This window comes from Vombatus ursinus, unplaced genomic scaffold (genome assembly GCF_900497805.2).
Source record: "Vombatus ursinus unplaced genomic scaffold, bare-nosed wombat genome assembly UNPS02014820.1, whole genome shotgun sequence".
In the NCBI taxonomy this organism is placed as follows: domain Eukaryota; kingdom Metazoa; phylum Chordata; class Mammalia; order Diprotodontia; family Vombatidae; genus Vombatus; species Vombatus ursinus.
In genome coordinates this window covers 20791009-20807100 of record NW_020954598.1, presented here as the reverse complement: position 1 = coordinate 20807100, position 16092 = coordinate 20791009, and positions in this window count along the sequence as shown.

The following is a 16092-nucleotide window of genomic DNA, read 5'->3' as shown; positions in this document are numbered from 1 at the left end:
TTCTTTCTTTCTTTCTTTCTTTCTTTCTTTCTTTCTTTCTTTCTTTTTTGCTTTTTGGTGAAGCAATCAGGGTTAAGTGACTTACCCAGGGTCACACAGGTAGTGAGTATCAAGTGTCTGAGGTCTGATTTGAACTCAGGTCCTCTTGACTTCAAGGCCCGAGCCACCTAGCTGCCTCCGGAGCTCTTTCTTTCAGAAAGAAGAGAGTCCGGTCTGCTTTTCTTGGCTTCCTCTCTAGAGTGTTGGTACTCTGACAGGAGATCCAGCACCTTCCCTACATCTCTACCCATTCCTTCTGTGGCATCAAGATCTAGAACTGGTTCAGAGTTATCTCCCTGGGTGCAGGGTGGGAATAAGGCTTTCTAGGAGCAGGAAAACATATCGGTAAGTACTCAGACACTTACTAGCTGTGTGACCCTGGCCAAGTCACTTAACCCTGTTGGCCTCAGTTTCCTTATCTGTAAAATGAGCTGGAGAAGGAAATGGAAAACCACTCCAGTATCTTTGCCAAGAAACCCCACAAATGGGGTCACTGAAGAGTAGGACATAACTGAAAAATGACTGAAAAAGAACAAAAGAATCTGGAAGAGGTTTGTGGAATAATAATGTGACATTTACATAGTGCTCTTGAGTTTGCCTCATTTGAACAGGAAACAACCCTGTAAGACAAGTACTATGGGTATTATTATCCCCATTTTATGGGATGAGGAATCTGAATCTTCAGAGACATCAAATCATTTACCCCCAATCCTGTAGCTAGTAGAGGCAAGATTCAAATCCATATTTTCTTTTCCCCCACGTCCAGCACACTAAGTTGTCATTGAAGTAGAGAGAGGCTGTTTGTTTTATGTGAGATACTCTGTCCTCCTCGAAGGCCTTAGGGCCAAGGAGTACATTACATTTCACAAGTCTTGCTTCTTCTTTTTTTTCTAGGAAATTAAAAAAAAAAGGTTTATTGATGTCTTCTGTTTTTAATGCCACAATCATTTCCCAGTATAGCCTCCTCCATTAAATCCAAGGTTAAGTAAACTCAGTGAACAAAGCAGCTGGATCTGACAATGTATGCAATATTCTGTATTCAAAGGCTACTTATCTCTCTCTACCAGGAGAGAAATGTGATTTAGAACAGTAAATCCAATTTGGTTGAGTCCACCCACATTTTTGCGTTGTTTTTTATTTGCATTTTCTTAGTCATTGTATATGTTTTTCTCTTGGTTCTTTCTACACTCTGCATCAGCTCATATAGATCATCCTATGTTTCTCTGAATTCCTCATCTTCACCATTTCTCATGGGGCAATAATATCCCATCACATTCATATACTACAATTTATTCAACCATTGCCTGATTGATAGGCACCCATTTACTTGCTACCACAAAGAGTGATTCAAAGAATCTTTTCTCTACTCACAGAGCTGCCATCTAAATTCAGGCCCTCATTCCCTCTCAACTAAACAATTGCAACAGCCTCCTAATTTGGTTTCACTACCTCAAGTCTCTCCCCATTCCAGTCCATCCTCAGCACAGTTAGCGGCCAAAGTGATTTTCCTTAAATGCAGATTTGACTATATCACTTTCCTACTCAAAAAACTGTAGTGGTTCCCCATTGGCACTGGGATAACTTAAATTCTTTTGTTTGGCTTTTATAGCCCTTTACAATCTGTCCCCAATCTCTCTTTCCAGCCTCATTATGTAATACCCCTCTTCCTAAATTGTGTGGTCTGGCCAAAATGACCTTTTCTCTGTTCCTTCAACATGGCCCAAGTAAAAAGTGGTCCTTTCTCTGTTCTTTCAACATGGCCCAAGAAGAAAAGACAAATTTTATTCCCCAAACAGGAAGGGGGAATTGAATGATTGGAAGGAGTACTCTGGGCACCTATTTTAAGAAGGGGATTGACAAGGAAGGTGATGGACCTTGAGTTCTGGCTGTACAAGAAGCAGAGAAGACTTAATGACTATCTTCAAGTATTTGAAAGACTGCCTCGTGGAAGACGGAATGGCCTAGTTCTTCTTGGCCCCAGAGGGCACAAGTGAGGGCAAACATGGAAGCAAAGAGACAGATTTAAGTTGGTTGGTGGGGGAAAAGCTCTAACCAATTAGAGCTATTTGGTAACGGAACGGGCTGCCTCTAGAACTCCCCGATTTCCAACTCACCAGAGATCTTTGAGCAGTCTGGACGACCACTTATTGAGAGTGTTGTAGGAAAGATTCTTTTTGGGGGAGGAGTTGGAGCAGCCAGACACTGAGATCTCTGCCAGCTCGGAAATTCTGTGATTCTGTTAAGCATTTTCTGTGTGTGACAACCCCAGTTGAAGCTTGTGTCGTTAATCATCAGGTATTTGAGGTTTGGGCTTCTTTCCTCCCTTTGATGTAATTAGCCCTTAGGCTTAGGAACAGTGAATGGTTCATGTCAAGCAGAGAATAGCTTCACAGAATGCAGAGCCGCTGAGCTGCCAGGCTGGGGAGGAGTCAGGACCAAGTTGGCTCATGAAAAGGCAAAAGAAGGCAGCAAAACAGCAACAAATATCGACCTCTCTTGCTCAACCCATGGCTGACAATATGTCAACATGTGGGAGGCCCATCTCTAACAAGCCTTAACACAGGGAAATAGTTCATTTACAATGTAGAGCCTGACATGTCTGCACACATCATTCTGACTCTCTCTGAATAAGATCCTGTCCCAAGAGGGAAGGGCTCACTCTGAGCTCAGAATTTAGTTTCCATTTCCACGGTCATGAGTGAAGTCCAAGGAAGGGTCTTTAAATCCGCCTCAGAAGGAGGACTGGGCAGCGGTCAGAGTAGGAGGCAGAAGACCTGGAATGGAGTTTTGGCTCTGCTATGTGATTTTAAACAAGCTCTAGGCTGCAGTTTCCCCATAACACAAGAGGATTGGACCACATAATCTCTGACATCCCTTCTAGCTCAAGCTACAGAATCACAAAATTTCAGGGTTCGAAGGGACACCAGATGCCATCTACTCCAACCCATCTCTGAACTTTTCTACCACTTGAAAAATGAGCAATTGTCTATCCTTTGCTTGAAGATTCACAATGGGGAAGTGGGAAGCCTCCACCATATCTGAAAGCAATCCATTCCACTTTGGGATGGCTCTAATTGTTAGGAAATTTTCCTTATATCAAGTTAAATTCATCTCTACAATGTCAATCCGTTGTTCCTAGTTTTGCCATGGGGTGCCATATAGAACAACTAATCCTCCTTCCACACAGCTGTCTCTCAAATACTTGAAGACAGATACCATGATTGAATCCTTCACCCTCCTGGCCTTCTTTTTTGCAGGATGAACATTACCAGCTCCTTTAATCAACATTTATCATGAACTTGAAGATCTTTACTATCTGATAACTTCTCATATTTTCTTTCATATTTCTGTGGGTCTATGACTTCTTCCACTTGGATACTTCTTCTGCCAGGGCAGATTGCACTTCCTTCTTGCAGGGGTGTGATAGTAAATGATTAACAACCAACTCTCCAGGGGAAAAATATGTATGCAAGACATACTTTTAAGTTCAACCTGCATCATTACATTTTCTTCATCACTTCCTTAAGTTTAGACAATAAACAAAAACAACAAATCAAGCCCTGATTTGTAGGGCTTACCCTGGAAAGTTTTTTCTCATGAACTAGTTGGAACTGGCCCCAGCACCCTCCTCCCTCCACATTTTCTTTTCCTGTGTGTTTCCTGTCCAAGTCTTTCCATTAGACCTCCAAAAGAGATCCATCCATGGAGATCCATCCATTGTGATAGAGACCTTCCTCTGGTTCTCTCCCTTATTTAGCAAATACCAGTTCAACATGTTGATCAGCTATCTGTTAAGTCTGTCCATCTTGGTATGTGATTGGAACGCCTCCTTTTCTGGTCATATATCTCCTTGGTGATGCCTTTTATACCACTGCTCCCATGCAGGGCATCACTGGCCATATTCTGTAGCTTCCTTACTCCTCCACCCCCCCCATTCATATTTTTATTGGCCTTTAGATCACCCAATTGAAATCTTGATTCTTATTTTATTTTATTTTTTAGGCAATTGGAGTTAAGTGACTTGCCCAGGGTCACTCAGCTAGTAAGTGTCAAGTATTTGGTCTGAGACCGGATTTGAACTCAGGTCCTCCTGACTTCAGGACTGGTGCTCTATCCACTGTGCCACCTAGCTGCCCCTTTTTTCCCTTACTTTATTTTATTTTATTTTATTTTTTTAAAGTTCAAGTTTTTTCTTTTTTCACAACTTTTTTTTGGGGCTGGGGCTAGGTAATGGGTTAAGTGACTTGCCAGTGGTCACACAGCTAGTAAGTGTCAAGTGTCTGAGGTCAGATTTGAACTCAGGTCCTCCTGACTCCAGGGCCAGTACTCTATCCACTGCACCACCTAGCTGCCCCCTCTGAAATCTTGATTCAAAGCAATATGGCACCACTGAGGAAATGCTGTTATTATAAAAAATGTGGGCCTTAAATACTTTTAAATATTTATGCTGGGCACTTTATCTGGCAAGGAGGGCTGGGGGCCAGGGAGGAATACCAGCCTATTCTGGATTTTTCTCTGTTGAATCAACAGAGGTTGGTTCCTCTGGTTTTCTCAATAATAACCCTTTACTTGTGCATACACTCAAGAGTGGAGACTAAAAGCATCCTTAGGTGGAGCTGAAGAAGAGGACAGAATGCAGCCTCAGTCTCTTTTACCAAATGCCACGTGAAAGAAGCTGTCAGAGGGGAGGCTCCGTCTCAACTCAGCCTGTCATTTAAAGGGCCTTCATGATATCACTGCTAAAGCCCTTGTTCTTCTTCCCAGCTTGGATCTCATGTGTCAACCCGACTGGACTGTGCAGGGCTCCCCTAATATACCCTGAGGCTTTTCCCTATCTTTGTCTTCACTTAGCCCTTTTCCTCTGATTGAAATGCCCTCCCCCTATGACTTGGCCTGTCAAAAGTCTGCCTGTCCTTCAAGGCTGAGATCAAATACCACATCCTCCAGGAAGCCTCCCCTGGAGAGGCAAATCTGGTATAGTGGAAAGAGCCCTGGAATTGGAATCAGAAGAGACCTGGCTTTGAAACCAGCCTCTGATGCTTTCTAGGAATATGATCATGGGTAAATCACTTAGTCTCTCTGAGCCTCAGTTCTCTCTTCTGTAAAATGCAGATAACTATAACTCTGTCACCTAATATACCTCACAGGGCTGTTGTGTGGATCAAATAAGATGCAATAGGTTGCTCCTCACAATGTAATGAAAGGAGAGGCAAGCCCCCTTAATTTAAGGCTGTGCTCTCATTGGCTCACGTGCCTTTATTTTACTGAAAAATCCCCATTTCCTCTTGGGCTTTACATGTTCTCAGGTCACCTTAGCCTCAAATTTATAGTTAAATAATTCAATTAGATTAGTCAATGCAAGATAAAGACCAAGAAGCATTAGATACATATACTATAGGATGCAACAGTCACTGCAAGCTTTTCTAGGCTAGAGTCCATTTTTCATTCTTTTCAGTCTCCCAAGCTACACCTTAGAGGCTCAGCATCTCATAATAAGCATTCCCATGTCCCAGGAAAGTGAGAGCAGGAGGAAGGTAGCCAAGTCACAACAGGATGTCCACACCAGAATCGGGGAGCCCTGCGGAAACTTTCATTGATTCTCTTGGATGCAGCCGCTCCCTGGCCCTGTGGTCCCGTGCCTCTTGGATCTCCATAAACTTCATGATCTGACATATGGCCCTATCTATTCCTGCCCCACTAGCACTGAAAAGAGGTGCTGCTCCAATACTAACAAAGCAGAAGCTAAACGCCTCCCTCCTGCCCCCCCATACCACCTGACTGTCGCACATCTGATGTGATTTTTAGAGGATGGGCCCAGTATCACTCCCCTCGCCTTCCTCTCCCCATTTCTTTCTTCTCCATCCCACTCAAACTCCCCGTGCTGCCTTGGCATCCCAGCCACAGTCGAACCAACTGGGGACATGTTGGCACTGAAACCCACTGGAAAGTGTCCCAGCATTGGCAGTTCCTATAAAAACACCACATCCCAACAGACATCGTCCTTGTAGAGATAATGTATGTACAGCGCTTTGCATGACTTAAAAAAGCTAAATGGTTGTCAACTAATATATTTGTCTCTATTTGAAGTGATAGCTTCAGTCTCTGAACCTTCATGACACTTTGCGATTCTAAGATCTTTTTCACGTTGTCTGTGGGATCTTAGTTCTCTGTCTCTGTCTCTCTCACTTTTTCTCTCCTTTCCTGCCTCTCTCCTCCCTTTCCTTCTCCCTCCCTCCCTCTTCCTCCCTCTCTCTCTTTCTCCCTCTCTCTTTTTCTCCCTCTCTTTTTCTCTCTCTCCCTTCCTCTCTCTCTTTCTCCCTCTATGCCTCTTTCTCTCTTTCTCCTTCTCTCTGTCTGTCTGTCTCTCTCTCCATGTCTTTCCACAAATCCGTCATTTCCTAGATGCTTTCAAGGAGAAGCATCTTGCCTTGAGGGCCCAAGCCCTTTTGAAATACAGAGCAGCCAAAGAGTTAAGTACAACTCACAGGCATTTTCTCGGTCCCTAAACCATGTCCTCCTGCTCACCAGGAGCAGCGTCTCTGTCCTAGGCCCCATTCTAACTTAGGGTTAGAATGTTGCCTTTAACATCTATCAGTTCCCAGTTGACAACCAGCACCTTCAAAATAATCTTGGGACTGTATTTAAGCAAACCATGAAGGCTGGCAAAGTCAAAAGCCCGAAGGTTTTTCTCAACCTTCTATTTGGCCTCTATCCCCTTCTCTTCATTCATACAACCACCACCCGAGTTTGGGTCCTTATCCCATGTGCCTGAACCACATCGCCTCCTGCAACCAGTCTGTCCCCTTTCCAATCCACCCTCTCTAGCCGCCCAATGGAGAGCCCTGAAACATGGATCTGGGCTCCTTACTCAGGAAGCACCAGTGGTCCCCTCCTCTAGGATAAAATACAGACTTTGCTTGGTCCTTAAAGCTCTCTCAGTCTGGCTCCAGCCTAATTTTTCAGTCTTATTACTCATTACTACCCTTTACACATGCTACATTCCAGCCAAATTGGCTTACTTGTTGTTTCCTGTCCAGGATGCTCCATCCCCCATCTCAGTGCCTTGGTACACTGTGTCCCGTTCCTGGAATACACTTCTTCCTTCCCTCTACCTTGAGAATCCCTCACTTCCTTTAAAACTCAGTTCAAGTACCCTCCCCTACAGAGAATCTATCCTGGTCCCCCCCTACTTGCTACAGTCCTCCTCCTTGAAAATATTTTAAATATATTTTGTATTTAATTTTCTCTGTACATAGTTTCCCATCCCCATCCCTCCAAGCCAACAGAATGTAAGCTCCTTGAGGGTAGAGGCTATTAAATTTTTGTCTTTATATCACCAGCATCTAGCATTGTGCAGGGCACACAGTAGGGGCTCTATAAATGCTTGGTGAATGAATGAATTAATGAATGCACCCCCAACTTCCTTTTGGTCTCCTATGCAAATAAAAGGGAAGGAGGAAATAAGACCAAAATAAAAAAAATCCAAGTGAAGGGGCAGCTAGATGGTGGAATGGATATATGTGGCCCTGAAGTCAGGAGGACCTGAGTTCAAATCTGGGCTTAGATACTTGACACTAGCTGTGTGACCCTGGGCAAGTCACTTAACCCCAACTGCCCCATTTGAAAAAAAAAAATCCAAGCAGTGTTGAGGTAAATCATTGTCTTCCACACAGTAGTGTGCTGATAAATGTTTAACAACTAGCTCTCAAAAAATGTACTCATAGCACACTTTTCAGTTTAATCTGTATTATTCTCATTTTCTCCATCCTTTCTCAAGCCTAGACACTCAACAAAGCAATAAATCAAGCCTCGATTTGTAGAGTTTGCAGATTTCTGAGGTGCAACTACCCACACTGGAAATTTAACAATCCGCTCTCCAGAAACATTTGGATCTGGCCCCTCTGCCTCCACCTCAATCCTGTTCCAAACTCCTGCCCCTATTTCGTGTATATATGTGTACATTATTTGAAAGGGCTCAGGCTAGTTCTGCCTGGCCCCAGAGGAGTTAACAAGGAGCGACGTGTGAAAGCTTCCCAAGCCAGGTTTCAGCTCAGTGTAAAGAAAAGCGAACAATGATCGTTGTCCCCCAGCTTCATGAATGGGCTGCTTTGAGAGGTTGGTTCTCCATCGCTGAAGTCTCCCAGTGAGGTTAGATGATCATTTTTTGGAGAGGCTATAAAATGAGACTCTTGTTTAGGTGTGAGTTGGATTTAGATGCCTTCTTTGGTCCCTTCTTTCCTCGAGACCCTGTGTGTTTTTATTTATTTATTTAGTTTTTCTAAATTTTGGTCAGAATAAGCTAGGGCCGACTGAGTGCCCCTTTCTACCCTTTGCCCTGGGTAGAAAGGAGATAAAGAACAAGCTTGTGCTCAGAGAGGGGATGAGGGCTGTGTGTGTGGGCTCTGGTCTTTCCGAACCACGAGGGTTTGGTTTGCTTCATAACCCTCCAAGTGCCTTAAGAGCAAATAGTTTTAGAATGCAGGGCTGTGATTTTGCCTGAACACGACAGAATCAAAGGGGCCTTGAGAACTAGCTGGGGTTGTTGCATTGACCCTGTCCACTCCCTCCTCTGGGAATGGTCAGACAGAGCTGGGCTCGTTGTCCAATGGGAGACCAGGATCTTCCGTGGCTAGGAGGGAAAGCTCCCCGAATGACCCTGGGAGCCCTACTTCAGCATGGTCTTGTCCCCTGGCAGACTCTGGGGTGGTGGGGGAGGATGACCCGGGGAGGCCCTCACCTGGAGGTGGCACAGCAGGGGAGGGGGGATGTCAAAATGCCGTCAACTTTGGCCTGTGCATGAAGAGCTGCTGAAACACCCCTCTGCTGTCCAGCTATAAATAAACTTCCCTGGCGCTCCCTCACTTCCTCTGTCTGTCTTTGGCCCAGTCAGCTGGGGACTCGCTGTTCTCAGGCTGAGGCTGGCCACTCATTAAGGCCAGTAAAATCAAATTCAAACACATTTACACTTCAACGTGGGGTGGGGAAGGGAGAGCTCAGGGCTTTGACCGGGGCCCAGCCGCTCAAAGATCCAGCTCTTCTGTGTCCTTCCCTGCTGGGCCACTGCCTCCTGGGGACCAGGAGTGTTGCTATCCCAAAGGCCAGCCTACCTGAAGCTTTCTGCAGGGATTAAAGGTGGGTTGGGAGAGAAATTCTTCTTTTTCCCAGTATATTGCCCGTGGACTCATCTTAAAACTTAATTTCCTGATGTCACTTGCTGCTCAAAAGCTTTCAACAGCTCCCCATGGCCTATGATCAAGTCCAGGTATGTTAAGTCTATGAACAGGATTCCCCCAGGATCTAACCCCCGTGCCCTACGCTCTTCCAGCCTAATCTCCTCCCTTCTCTCCACTACCTCCTTGCCCACCCCCACTCTCTCAAAGTGTTCCAGCCAAGCCAAGTTCAAGGGCTTCTCACAAACCAGACTAATGGCCGGCCTCCAAACCTTTACCCAGCAGGCTGTGGGGGGTGGTGGTGGAGTAGACTACACTCACAAATAGCAAACACTAATTCTCAGTCTGAATGCCTTGAAGTATTTTATAGTCTAAGTGCTTCTAATTCCATTCTCTGCCTTGAGCCTCACAATGGCCCTGGACTGTAAGCAAGAAAGGTGACGAGCATCCACTGTAGAAGTGAGGCAGCTGAGGCACCAAGAGGTTTTCAATGCCTTGCTAAGGTCACACGGCAATAACAACCTTCTCCTTATTCAAGTAGAACACATTGCAGCTTCCTTCCTTCCCTCCTTCTTTCCTTCCTTCCTTCCTTCCTTTTCTTTCTTTCTTTCTTTTTCTTCTCTTTTCCTGCATCCTTTCCTCCTTATTTTATTTTTTAATTTCATTTCTCTCTTCCCTTATCTTTCTCTTTTTTCTTTCTCTCTTTCTTTCTCTCCCTTCCTTCCTTCCTTTCTTTCTTTCCTTTTTCCTTCCTTCCTTCTTTCTTCTCTTTTCCTCCCTCCTTCTTTCCTCCTTTCTTTCTTAATTTCTTTCTCTCTCTTTCCTTCTCTCTTTTTTCTTTCTCTCCCTTCCTTCCTTTCTTTCTCTTTCCTTTTTCCTTCCTTCCTTCCTTCTTTCTTTCTCTCTTTCCTTCCTTCCTTCCCTTCTTCTTTTCCTTCCTTCCCTCTTTCCCTCCTTCCTTCCTTCTTTCTTTCTGTCTTTCTTCTGGGTTTCTCTATCTTGCTTTGGCTTGAAGTGCAGGGGCTGCTTCCAGAACTCCAATCCCAGTTTGATTGACACGGGAGGTCCATTTGGAGCTCTTGCTACATTTCCACCTGGGCTGCTTTACCCTTTCTTAGACTGCTTTGTGCCCCTTCTACTCTCCTGGAGATTTACCACATTCATACTTTGTGTAGTCACCTAATCAGTTTAGCCTACCGCATTTCAGAACTTGTGAGCTCCAAAGATCCACCAGCCTCAGTCTCCCCAGTAGCAGGGATGACAGGCATGTGCCACCATGCCCAGGTCACATTACAATTTCCAAAGCCCTCTCACATCCATTTTCTTACTTGATCCTCACAAGATCCCTGGGCACACATTATTCCCCCACCCCCATTTTGCTGATGAAGAAACTGAGGTCTAGAGAAGGGAAGTAACAGCCAATGCCACACAGTTAGCAAGTGCCCAAGATTTGAACACCCATATTCCAGGCATCTTCACCAAGGTGAAGATGAAAAGAGAAAGCTTTTGCGGTTATAAAAGTACTTTGAAAACTATAAAATATCATATGTACTCTATAGCCTTAAAACACATCTATGTGAGATGATTTTTATTTTTGGTCTGGACTTGTGACTTTATTGGCATGGGGAGTACCTGCTAAAGAAACTCCTTCTACCTATATAGATCATCCACTTGCCTGTAACATAGTGTTAAGAGTTGCCTGGAAGGTCTAAGAGTTTAAGTGACTGGCCCAGCGTCATATGGTCAGAACATATCAGGGACAGAACGTGAAGCCAGGTCTGCCTTTGAGATAGGCTCTCTATCTGGTATACCACATTGTCTCTCATTATTAATACAAGAAAGAAAAATTATGACCCTTCTTTGACATTGTATTCCCTGACTGTATTATCTTTTGGAATAATGAATTTTACAGGCTTATTACTTGCTGGAGAAAGACTTTGATTTTTCTAATTAGCCTCCTTTTCTGGCAAGGGGAACCCCATTTATATTGTACGCCCAGCCCCTAGTTTAGTAGCCAGGAATTCAGACTAGCTGGAGCTCAGGGTCTAAAGACAAGGAAAAATGATCTTGTCTGTCATGGATCATAGAACCATAGAAATGAAAAATGAAAAAAAAACCCCTCTAGAAATCATCTAATTCACTTCCCTCTCCCCCCTCCCCTCCAATATAAGATAGGAAATTTGGGCTCAGAGAAGGGAATGAATTTGACCCAGGTCACAGAGCAAGTCAGGAATAGATACAACACTGGTTGTCCTTGGTGCTCGAAGCTGTGTGGTCTCGGGCAAGTCATTTCACCTTGTTTACCTCAGTTTCCTCATCTATTAAATGAGCTGGAGAAGGAAATGACAAACTACTTCAGTATCTCTGCCAAGAAAACCCAAAATGGGGTCACAGAGAGTTGGATACAACTGAAAAGACTGAACAACAACAAAAAGCCATATTACTCTAAATAACATTGAAAGATGAAATTGGGTAACAGACAAAAAAGGGAACAGATCTGTCAGCATTTCTATGACAAATTACTTCCTTCGTTGATAACAATGAAACCTCCACATTTGGACCAACTTCTCAGTCCCATTGGGGAACTACTTGAAGTCATGGAAAGGGCATTAAAGATGAAATTAGAAATAGTAGCTTGACCAGATCAAGTATCTAAAGAAAAGGTCTGTAGCAGTCCAATTTGAAGGACATTTGAAGGACTTGTCCTCAAGATATCTGAAAAGGGGAAGATACCGATGACTGGAAAAAATAATAGATTATGCTACTGGAAAAAAAAACAATTAAGAAGACCTCAATAGCTACCAACCTATCATATGCTAACTTTTTAGTCTTTCTGAAATCTTTATGAGAATGATCTATGCAACAGGATATCATTGATGAGAATATGAAAAGAGTAAATAGTTTTTCAAAGATATTTTATATCTGATCACATCGTTAGCCTAAATTGACTAAAAGGTGCAGAAAATACAGTTTCACAGTGTTTGTTTAGATTAAAAAAGCATTTGATTTGGTCCAGCAAAATGTGGTCTTACAAATGTTCTTCCCATACCTATATGTCTCCTATGCATATATAAAGACCATACAAAATTCTTTGAAGGACAAAGATAACTTTTGTAGTATGTATTATTGAGTAGAAATGTCCCCAGGACCTCATCTCCTAAGATGCTTGGGGTCCCAGAGAACATTGGTCATTGGAAGAAATTCCCTGGTCTGCATCTTCCAGAAGACTATGTGTGTGGCTACAGGGTAATACATCACCAGGTAAGGATTCTGACTGGTGAGGAGTCTTTTGAGAGGTGGGATGTTTAAAAAGCAGGGGCTTCTAGAGCAGTGGAAGGAAGGAGTGATGGGGAGGTAAGCTATAGCCTGGGATTTCTGGAGGATAGAAAATGAGATATGTGGAACGGTATCACCAGGGCATCACTAAATCAAAATATCTCAGCAGGATCTTGACACCCCAGAGCCACAGTGAGAGATTCCACAGCTCTCCAGCTGAAACTTGGGCTTCAGCAATTTTCCAGTTTGCCCTGAAAGATTTCCATGGAACTCCATGAAGCAGTTTGACATTGAACCCCAAGCCAATGCAATGGAATACAAAATGCATTTATTAAATAACTGTTATATGCAACCTTAAACTTTTACCACTGGAATTGTAAATTCTAAAGTAATTGAATACCTCTACCACTTCACTAGAGCAATTAGAGACAATTAGATTATAATTCCCTTGGACATTGAAAAGATTACCCCCATTTGTATTTGGGAACAAAGGATGATCTATTATTTTGTCTCTTTTAGTTACTTACTCTGCTTTATATCTTAATTAAAAGCTTTTGCTATTGAATTGGCGACTTTTTCATGGTCTGGTAATAGAGTATACTATGCCGTAATGGGCTTGAGCAGTGATTTGTATAAATAATTATCTGAAATAACCATACTGAACCTGGGAAAGGTCACAAGAGGATTAAGATCCAGAGTTCTCAGAGTTTCCAGAGGATCAATTGTTAACATTTTGTGGGGGCTTGCCCAGGATATTTATGAGTTTGTATTAAGTCAATGCTATAACATTAAGAAATTTATTTTTTCTTTGTCTAGGCTACATTTATATTTCAGTTTAAATTATTTATATCAATAGCCTTACCATCCTATGGTGGGAAATAGGTTTGATTAGTAACATATTCACCAGTGACAACATTGAAGAGTTTAGGGTTCTTCCCCTGCCAGACTATAATTTGACAGCAAGTTTTCCAGTGAAGAGTCTAATACAGGTCAGGCAAGTTGATTCAGGTCACCATTGTTCCATTGCGTATAAAAGTGTCATTGCTTTCTTCTATTTATTGAGTGGCATTGTCTACTATGTGGAAACAGCCTTGGTGAAGTGAAATATAATTGTGTTGAAGTGGTCTTATACTTGTGTGTATGAAGTGACATTGTACACCTGTCATTGTACATTGCACAGAATAGTAGACATGGCTATTCAGGTGTTAAAGAACAGGGACACGGTAGCAGCACTTGAGCCTCATCATGTTGGGTGGTTTTGGGGGTTCCTGCTGACCATGATAGTGATACTTACAGCATGATGTAGAAGTTTTGTTAGAAAGTTGGGTTCCCTGGAAACTAGTTATTAAACTCCTTAGTGTTCACCAGAAGCTGATGAACCAGTTTACAGACTTCATGGTGAGAAAGGGATGGACTGAAGATGATGTTTAAAAGGTCTAATGGAGGAATGCCATCAATATCCAATTACCCAATTGTTACAATAACTAGTTTCCATATAACTCCCTTAACAATTATCTCTTTGGGGACTTTGGAATGTCCCACAATTTTAAACAGCTAACACTGTGTATATCTCCTGCTTCATCTTTCTCTGTGTCTTAGTCAGTACCTAACTTTCTAACCCTGTAGTCCACTGACAGGACAAAAGTCAAGATGTAGTGGATAACCTTGGCATTTTTGATATCTGACCAAGCTCTAAGCTCTCCACAAAACTTGCTTCAGCTGCCTTCATGGCCCCTGGAACAAATTGTTTTCATCTGCCTAGTCTTCGGGGTGAAGTCTTCACATTCTTGGGGTAGACAATACACTAGAAATAAGGGGGAATCAGGAAAGGTGGGATTTTAGCTGGGATTTAAAGGAAGCCAGGAGGTGGAGATGGGAAGGGAGAACATTCCAGGCATGGTGGAGAGCCAAAGAAAATGCCCCAAGTTTGGAGATGGAATGTCTTGTTTGAGGAACAGCGAAAAGGCCAGTGTCACTAGATCTCAGAGTATGTGGGTGGGTGGATGATGTAAGGTAGAAGAAGACTGAAGAGGTCAGTGGTTGTTAGTGTTGGGTCTATACAGTGGGCACTAGCATATTCCTGTAATGGAAGCAAACAGGGAAAATATAGCCTTCATCAACCCAGTCTCTAGATTGCTGTATAAAGTGGTGGCTAAAGCACTGTTTAGATTTGGGCTGACTGCATTTGCCTGTGAAAGGGCTAGGAAAAAGGGAGGCCAGCTGAAGGGATGATGACCTTGCCCCTCTTGGCCTTTGCTTTCTCTCTGTGCTTTTCCCCCACCTCATCTGCATGGGAGAGCAGAACAGGCTCATGGTACAAAAATTAAGGATCCCCAAATCCCACAGCTATTTTGTAGTTTTTTAGGTGAATAGGCCTTAACAGGGCTCATAGTTGAGCTTAGAGAGAATAAAACTGAGAGTTATAGAAATACTCACCATGAGCTCAATTGAAGCTGCTGGGAAAGAACTCGAGCCTAGTGACCAGGAAGCTTAGTCCAAAAGAAAAAAAAAAGAAGACAAAGGATCCTTAAGGCACCATGGACTGAGCTAAGAGGGCCTCTGTTCTTTGTTCTAAAACGCTTGGCACCTAGGGCTGACAATCTCTTGCTGGAGAGACAAGAGGCCTAGAGCCAAGACTTTGAGGGGAGCAAGGTAATATACTTCATGGGGAAAAAAGCTAAGACATTGGGTTTTTTTTTCCCATAGGAAAATGTATTTGCTGGTCTAGGGCACAGGTTTGTCACTTGTCTAAAATAGTTATAACACGAAAATGCCTAGAGGTTTAAAGTTACAAGACGATGGCAGTGCCCACTTTTCCCTCAAGTAGAAGACAGCCAAGGATTTCTTTCAGTTGAGCCAGAAGCAGTGTTCAATGGAGCTGTGCCCAGTGGAGAGGCAGCCATTGAAACAGCATCCCACAGAGAAGCGTCTAGCAGAGACTGCAAGGATCGCCAAACAGTGTCCAGCTGAGCTGAGTTTGGTGGAGGCCACGCATCTGGCCAATGCAACAGAGCGGCATCAGGCAAAGACCATAATGCCAGCAGGGAGTAAACCTGGTAAGCAGCAAAATGACACCACCAGCCTGCCCGAGTGGTCCTGCAGGAGCAGCTCCATCAGCTCCCTAAGGGTGCCCCTAGGCAGATATCCCAGTAGATAGAATGCTGGGCTTGGAGTCAGGAAGACCTGAGTTCAAATCCAGCCTCACATACTTACTAGCTACGTAACCCTGGTCAAGTCACTTAACCTCTATCTGCCTCAGTTTCCTCAACTGTAAAATAAGGATAATCACAGCACCTACCTTGTAGGGTTGTTGTGAGGATCAAATGAGATGATATTTGACAGTGCCTGGCATAGAGTAAGCACTTAATAAATGCTTGTTTCCTTCCTCCTTCTTCCCCGGTGTTCCCTGGCCACGTGTATTCCTTGCATCTGTTCCCCTCTATTTGTGTCTCTGACCTGAGTTCACTCTTCTCACTTATGTTGTGTGTGTGTGTGTGTGTGTGTGTTTGTGGTAGGATGCCCCCCTCTCATGTTTGTGGGGGGAATATTTTACTGTTAACATTTTTGTCTTTACTCTGCCATTTCATAAGTACTTTTGTTTTGAACT